Below are 7,056 nucleotides of genomic sequence, written 5' to 3' on the forward strand. Positions count from 1 at the left end.
CTGCTATATTTAGTTAGAAATGATTAAATAAATCCACACACACTCTTGGGGTGGGGATTACACAAGGGTGTGAATACTAAGAGACTGGAGTCGTGGGGTACCAGCATGGAAGCTGCTGCTATATAGCTGGATAAAGATGGGACCATATAAAGACAGAAATATCCCCAGGCAGTTAGGACCAAGGATTAATTACTTTGTCAGTATATGAATTTGAACATGACAGAGTTGTAATACTAAAAATTTTAACCAGAGTAATATTAAAACAAATATTTGAATTCGAACTCAGCTGTTTATTTCCTTATTAATCAAATATCGTGTCTAGCATAAGTAAATACATACGTACATAGAAAGAATGAGTGTAAAATTGGAAAAAAAGCATAATCTAAAATGTTAGATTTGGGGTTGACAATATGGAAGGAACTAGGTGATGCTGAACAGCTTTTTGAGTCCATGTTCTTTTTTTATTTATTTAATATATTTTATTGATTTTTTTTTACAGAGAGGAAGGGAGAGGGATAGAGAGTTAGAAAGGTCGATGAGAGAGAAACATCGATCAGCTGCCTCCTCCACACTCCCTATTGGGGATGTGCCCGCAACCAAGGTACATGCCCTTGACCGGAATCGAACCTGGGACCCTTCAGTCCGCAGGCCGATGCTCTATCCACTGAGCCAAACCGGTTAGGGCTTGAGTTCATGTTCTTTAGGTAGAGCTAACCATGGGCTATAGTATGATATAGACCATGCAAAGGTCAGATGGTCAATCTGAGGAGTTTCCTGTGTTCTGGAAGGAAATTCATGTGTCAAGAATCTCCTGGGGAGTCTTGAGCTCTAGCTGGTAGTGAAACCTACTCGCTCTGGTTCTTCAGTACCAGCCGCTGCCATCGATGCCGTTTGGTTCCTCTGGGCACATCTGCGCCACTCACCTGTCACACACTCTACTGTCATAAGCCACCGTCATGGTGAAGTTAGCAAAGGCTGGTAAAAATCAAGGTGGCTCCAAGAAAATGGCTCCTTCTCCAAAGGAGGTAGAAGAAGATAATGAAGATAAGGAAATGCCAGATGAAGAAGATGAAAGCAGTGGAGAAGAAAAAAGGCACAAAGTCTACCACAACTCCAGGAAAGAAGGTGATGGTTTCCCCAACAAAAAAGATTGCAGTTGCCACACCAGGCAAGAAAGCAGTTGTTACCCCTGGCAAAAAGGCAGCAGTTACACCAGCCAAAGCATTAGCCATTCCTGGCAAGAAGGGAGGCACACCAGGCAAAAGCATTGATAGCAATCCGTGGTAAGAAGAAAGCAGTCATCCCAGTCAAGGGAGCAAAGCATGGCAAGAATGCCAAGAAGGAAGATAGTGATGAGGAAGATGATGAGGACAATGAAGAGGAGGAGGAGGAGTATGAAGATGAGCATGAATTTGAGCCAGGAGTGATGAAAGCTACTGCTGCCACTCTTACCTTGGATGATGAGGATTATGACAAAAATGAGGATTATGATGAAGATGAGGAAGAAGATGATGAATATGACTCTGAAGAAGAACCTATGGAGATTGCACCAGCCAAAGGCAAGAAAGCTCCTGTAAAAGCTGTTCCCATGAAGACTCAAAGCACAGCTGAGGATGAAGACGAAGAAGATGATAATGAAGAGGAGGATGAAGATGAGAAAGATGATAAGGAGCAGGATAAAGAGGAGGAGGAGAAAGAGCCTATCAAAGAAGCATCTGGGAAATGAAATAAGGAAATGGCCAAACAGAAAGCTGCTCCTGAGGCCAAGAAACAGAAAGTAGAAGCCACAGAACCAACTACAGCTTTCAATCTCTGTTGGAAACCTGAACTTCAGTAAATCTGCTCCTGAATTAAAAATGGGTATCAGTGACGTTTTGTTAAAAAAGACCTTGTTGTTGTGGATGTCAGAATTGGTGTGTCTTAGGAAGTTCGACTATATGGATTTTGAATCTGCTGAAGACCTAGAAAAAGCCTTAGGACTCACTGGTTTAAAAGTCTTTGGCAATGAAATGAAACTAGAAAACCAAAGGGAAAAGACAGTAAAAAGATCAAGATGCAAGAACACTTTTGGCTAAAAATCTGCCTTATGAAGTTACCTAGGACTAATTAAAGGAAGTGTTTGAAGATGCTATAGAGATCAGATTAGTCAACAAGGATGGAAAGAGTAAAGGGATGGCTTATATTGAATTTAAGACAGAAGCCGATGCAGAAAAAACCTTGGAAGAAAAGCAAAGAACAGAAATAGATGGGCGATTCATTTCCCTGTGCTATACTGGGGAGAAGGGTCAAAGTCAAGACCACAGAGGTGACAAGAATAGCACTTGAAGTGGTGAATCAAAACCTCTGGTTTTAAGCAACCTTTCCTACAGTGCAAAAGAAAAAATTCTTCAGGAAGTATTTGAGGAGGCAATTTTTATCAAAGTCCCAGAACCAAAATGATAAAACTAAAGGGTTTTGCATTTATAGAATTTGCTTCATTTGAAGATCTTAAAGAAGCTTTAAATTTCTGTAATAAAAGAGAAATTGAGGGCAGAATAAGCAGGCTGGAATTGCAAGTACCCAGGGGATCGCCTAGTGCAAAAAGCCATCCATCCAAAACTCTGTCAAAGGTTTGTCTGGGGACACTACAGAGGAGACATTGAAGGAGTCATTTGATGGTGCTGTCTGGGCAAGGATAGTCACTGACAGGGAGAGGAGCTCTTCCAAAGGGTTTGATTTTGTAGATTTCAACAGTGAGGAAGGTGCCAAAGTCACCAAGGAGGTCAGGGAAGAGGGTGAAATTGGTGAAAACAAAGTTACTTTGGACTGGGCCAAGCCTAAGTGTGAAGGTGGCTTCCGGGGTTGAGGAAGGTGGCGGCAGAGGAGGCCAAGGTGGATTTGGTGGCAGAGGCCAGAGAGGTTTTGGAGGTCAATGAGGCTTCCTAGGAAGCAGAGGTGGAGGAGGAGACGAGAAGCCACAAGGAAAGAAGATGAAGTTCGAATATCTTCTTCTATCCCTGCCTTTCCCTTTTCCATTTGAAAGAAAGGACTCTCGTGTTTTAACTCTGTTACCTGATCAATGACAGAGCCTTCTAAGGACATTCCAAGACAGCATACAGTCCTGAGGTCTACTTGGAAATCCATTTGTATAATATTTCAAAGGAGCCCTAGCCGGCTTGGCTCAGTGTATAGAGCGTCAGCCTGCGGACTGAAGGGTCCCAGGTTCGATTCCGGCCAAGGGCACATGCCTGGGTTGCGGGCTTGATCCCCAGTGTGGGGTGTGCAGGAGGCAGCCAATCAATGATTCTCTCTCATCATTGATGTTTCTGTCTCTCTCTCCTTCTCCCTTCCTCTCTGAAATCAATAAAGAAATATATTTAAAAAAAAATATTTCAAAGGAGATACTCTGTTGGTTTTGACTGGATTTTTAAAGAGATTAGTGATAGAGCTAACTCTTATCTGTAAGTTTTGAATTTATATTGTTTTTTTCCCAGTGTACAAAATCATTCCCCCTTGCTACAGTTGTGTGTGTGTGTGTGTGTGTGTGTGTGTATTGAGGTACAAAGGAAAGCAGAATGTTTTATCATGATTTTGCTTCAGAGCTATGAGACAAATTAAAAGTCCTAAACTTGGGAGGAAAAAGATCTCTCCTGGGTTAAGGGGCTCATTTCCAAAACATATAAAGAACTTAAACAAATGAACACCAAGAAGACAACCCAATTAAAATATGGGCAAAAGACCTGAATAGATTCATCTCCAGAGGGGACATACAGATGAGATGGCGAGTAGGTGTATGAAAGATGCTCAATGTCACTAATCATCAGAGAGATGCAAATTAAAACCACAATGCATACTAGCTGGTTTGGCTCAGTGCATAGAGCTTCAACCTGCGGACTCAAGTGTCCCAGGTTCAGCTCTGGTCAAGGCCACATGCCCAGCTTGCAGGTTCGATCCCTATTAGGGGCATGCAGGAGGCAGCTGATCAGTGATTCTCTTTCATCATTGATGTTTCTATCTCTCTCTCCCTCTCCCTTCCTCTCTGAAGTCAATAAACCACGCCCCCCCCCAAAAAAACCCACCCCACAATGAGATATCACCTCATGCCTGTCAGAATGGCTATCATCAATAAACAATAAGTGCTGGTGAGGATGTGGAGAAAAAGGAACGCTCATGTACTGTTGGTGGGAATGCAGATTGGTGCGGCCACTGTGGAAAACAGGATGGAGTTTCCTCAAAAAATTAAAAATGGAACTGCCTTTTGATCCAACGATCCTATTTCTGGGAATATATCCTAAGAATCCTGAGATACCAATTCAAAGGGATATGTGCACCACACCCCACTGTTTATAGCAGCATTATTTATAATAGCCAAGATCTAGAAAAAGCCCAAGTGCCCATCAGTAGATGAGTGGATAAAAAAGCTGTGGTACATTTACATAATAGAATGCCATATAACCATAAGAAAGAAGGAACTCTTATCTTTTGTGACTTCATGGATGGATCTGCAGATTATTATGCTAAGTGAAAAGCCAGACAGAGAAAAACAAATACCATATGATCTCACTTATATGTGGAATCTAATGAACAAAATAATCTGATGAACAAAATAGAAATGCATGGAAACATGGAACAGATTAACCACTGTCAGAGGGTGGGGGGTTGGAAGGCTGCTTAATGAAAGAGGATGAAGGGATTAAGCAAAAACACACACACATGTATGCATAACACATAGACACAGACAACAGTGTGGTAATAGTCAGAAGGAAAGGGGGTAGGAGTAGGTGGAGGTGGGCAAAGTGGGGGGGGAATGGGGATGAAAGAGACTTTGCTTGGGGCTATGGGTGCACAATGCAGTATGCAGACAATGCTTTATTGAATTGTACACTTGAAACCTGCATGGTTTTGCAAACCAAGTCACCCCAATAAATTCAATTAAAATAAAAGAATGGGCAAAGATCTTGATGGTTTTATTACCTCACTGGGACCTTTAGTCTTCAACCCAGGCTTTTCTTTTTTTTTTCTTTTTTAAATATTTTATTGATTTTTTACAGAGAGGAAGGAAGAAGGATAGAGAGAAACATCGATGAGAGAGAAGCATCCATCAGCTGCCCCCTGCACACCCCCCACATGGGGATGTACCCGCAACCAAGGCACATGCCCTTGACCGAATCGAACCCGGGACCCTTGAGTCCGCAGGCTGACGCTCTATCTACTGAGCCAAACCGGCCAGGGCCCCAGGCTTTTCTTATAGATCTAATTGTCATTTGTGCATCTTTACTGCAAAAACAATGGATGGGTTTTGTGGTATCCTGATACTTGATCAATTGGGTATTAGTTTTATGTTGACTTTATAACTTTCCTGAGTAAAAATTTTAAAATATGTAGCTTACCTATCTTATTTTGCTGTTTATTTTATCTTAAATGTTTATTTTTAAATGTTCCTTTTATTTATTTTAAAAATAGGGGATAAGTGACTTAGCGCAAAATTCAAAACTTTGAAGAGAGTAAGCAAACTTGTTTATGAATTTTATTGTATATATATTATTTATTTCAGAGAGGAAGGGAGAGGGAGATAGAAACATCAATGATGAGAGAGAATCATCGATTGGCTGCCTCCTGCAGGCCCTCCACTAGGGATTGAGCCCTCAGCCTGGGCATGTGACCTGATCAGGAATCTAACTGTGACCTCCTGGTTCAGATCGACGCTAAACCATTGAGCAATGCTGGTTGGACTAACCCAGTAAATTCTTTTTTTGTTTTTGTTTTGTTTTTAAAAAAGTTTTACTTTCCCACCAATTTTACTTTATTTCTCTCCCCCCCCCCCGCCCCCAATAAATTCTTAAGCTTTACCAACACCTTACTGAATTACTTTCCAATGCAGAACGTCTTTCCACTATTAGGAATTGAGAAAAGAAAAAAAGAGCAGTACCTGACATTTAGAAGCTGGCCTGGCACTCACACTCAGAGCAAGGCCATATTTTTCTTCTATGAGCTATAAATAATCTAATAGAACACCAATCTCAGACAAGTTTACTCTGAGACCATGATAAAATGAGACAGAACAAGGCCACTTCATAATTTTGCCTAAGCACAGACATAAACAAGGTCACTGTGCCACCCCCACAATACCTACAAAACACCCCTCCCTCAGCAGAATGAGTGGCTGCTATTTCTTTACCAATTACAGTTTGCCCTTGTGCTGGTTTTCTCTTCCATGAGTAAGATTTATTGAGAGACTCAATCACGGACTCTCCCCAAGTCACCTAGTCAAAGTCCAAATCCTGTAATCAGTTCTTTCTACCAATCTCTTGCTGAGAGATGTCACAATTCCCCATGGTGTATATTCTCTCTCTCTCTCCATCAAGGAATAAACTCAACTTATTTAGCTACAGGTATGTTTCTGGTGGTTCTTTGGCTGAAGGGCATTGACAGAATATATAAATAAATTAAGTAATTAGTTTGTTCAGCAAACTTTAATTAAGCTTGTAGTATGTGGTTCCAAATTGCTTGAGTGTTTTGGTTTAAAATCTTTGAGAACATGATGAAAGTTACAGACCCTCTTGATGCAAAACAATGAACATTCACTCAAAGATTCACCCATATTTTCAGGAGTTCACAGACCTCTTTGAATAATAGTCTGGATTTAATCATTAGAATAAGATATACTCTGCTTTCAAGGAGTTTAGGATCAGCACAAGGGATGAAGGGACATATTTCTTTATTGGGACCATTCTTCAAATAGAGATGATTTACAAATGAAAACTATCTCCTAAGTAGAACCTGGTTTATGTATGATTAGGGTAAGGTTAATTGTGGCAGTGTATTCTTTTTCCTTCTGTAGTGTGTGTGTGTGTGTGTGTGTGTGTGTGTGTGTGTGTATTTAATGATATCAGAGTGGAAGGGAGAGGAAGAGAGAGACAGAAACATCAATGATGAGAGAGAATCATTGATCAGCTGCCTCCTGCATGCCCCCTACTGGTGATGGAGCCTGACACCCAGGCATGTAGCCTGACCAGGAATTGAACTGTGATCTCCTAGTTCACAGGTCAATGCTCAAGCATTGAGCCACACTGGCTT

At 41.2% G+C, this 7,056-nt stretch overlaps 1 pseudogene across 1 annotated transcript; it reads left to right on the plus strand.

Annotated features, from left to right (window-relative positions):
* Nucleotides 1–956: 956 nt before the first annotated feature.
* LOC308520833 (nucleolin-like) lies at nucleotides 957–3,062 on the plus strand (annotated as a pseudogene). Its single transcript has one exon. The product of its transcript is annotated as a nucleolin-like (transcript).
* Nucleotides 3,063–7,056: the final 3,994 nt, after the last annotated feature.

Source organism: Myotis nattereri, assembly GCF_964212035.1.
Source record: "Myotis nattereri genome assembly, chromosome: 6".
In the NCBI taxonomy this organism is placed as follows: domain Eukaryota; kingdom Metazoa; phylum Chordata; class Mammalia; order Chiroptera; family Vespertilionidae; genus Myotis; species Myotis nattereri.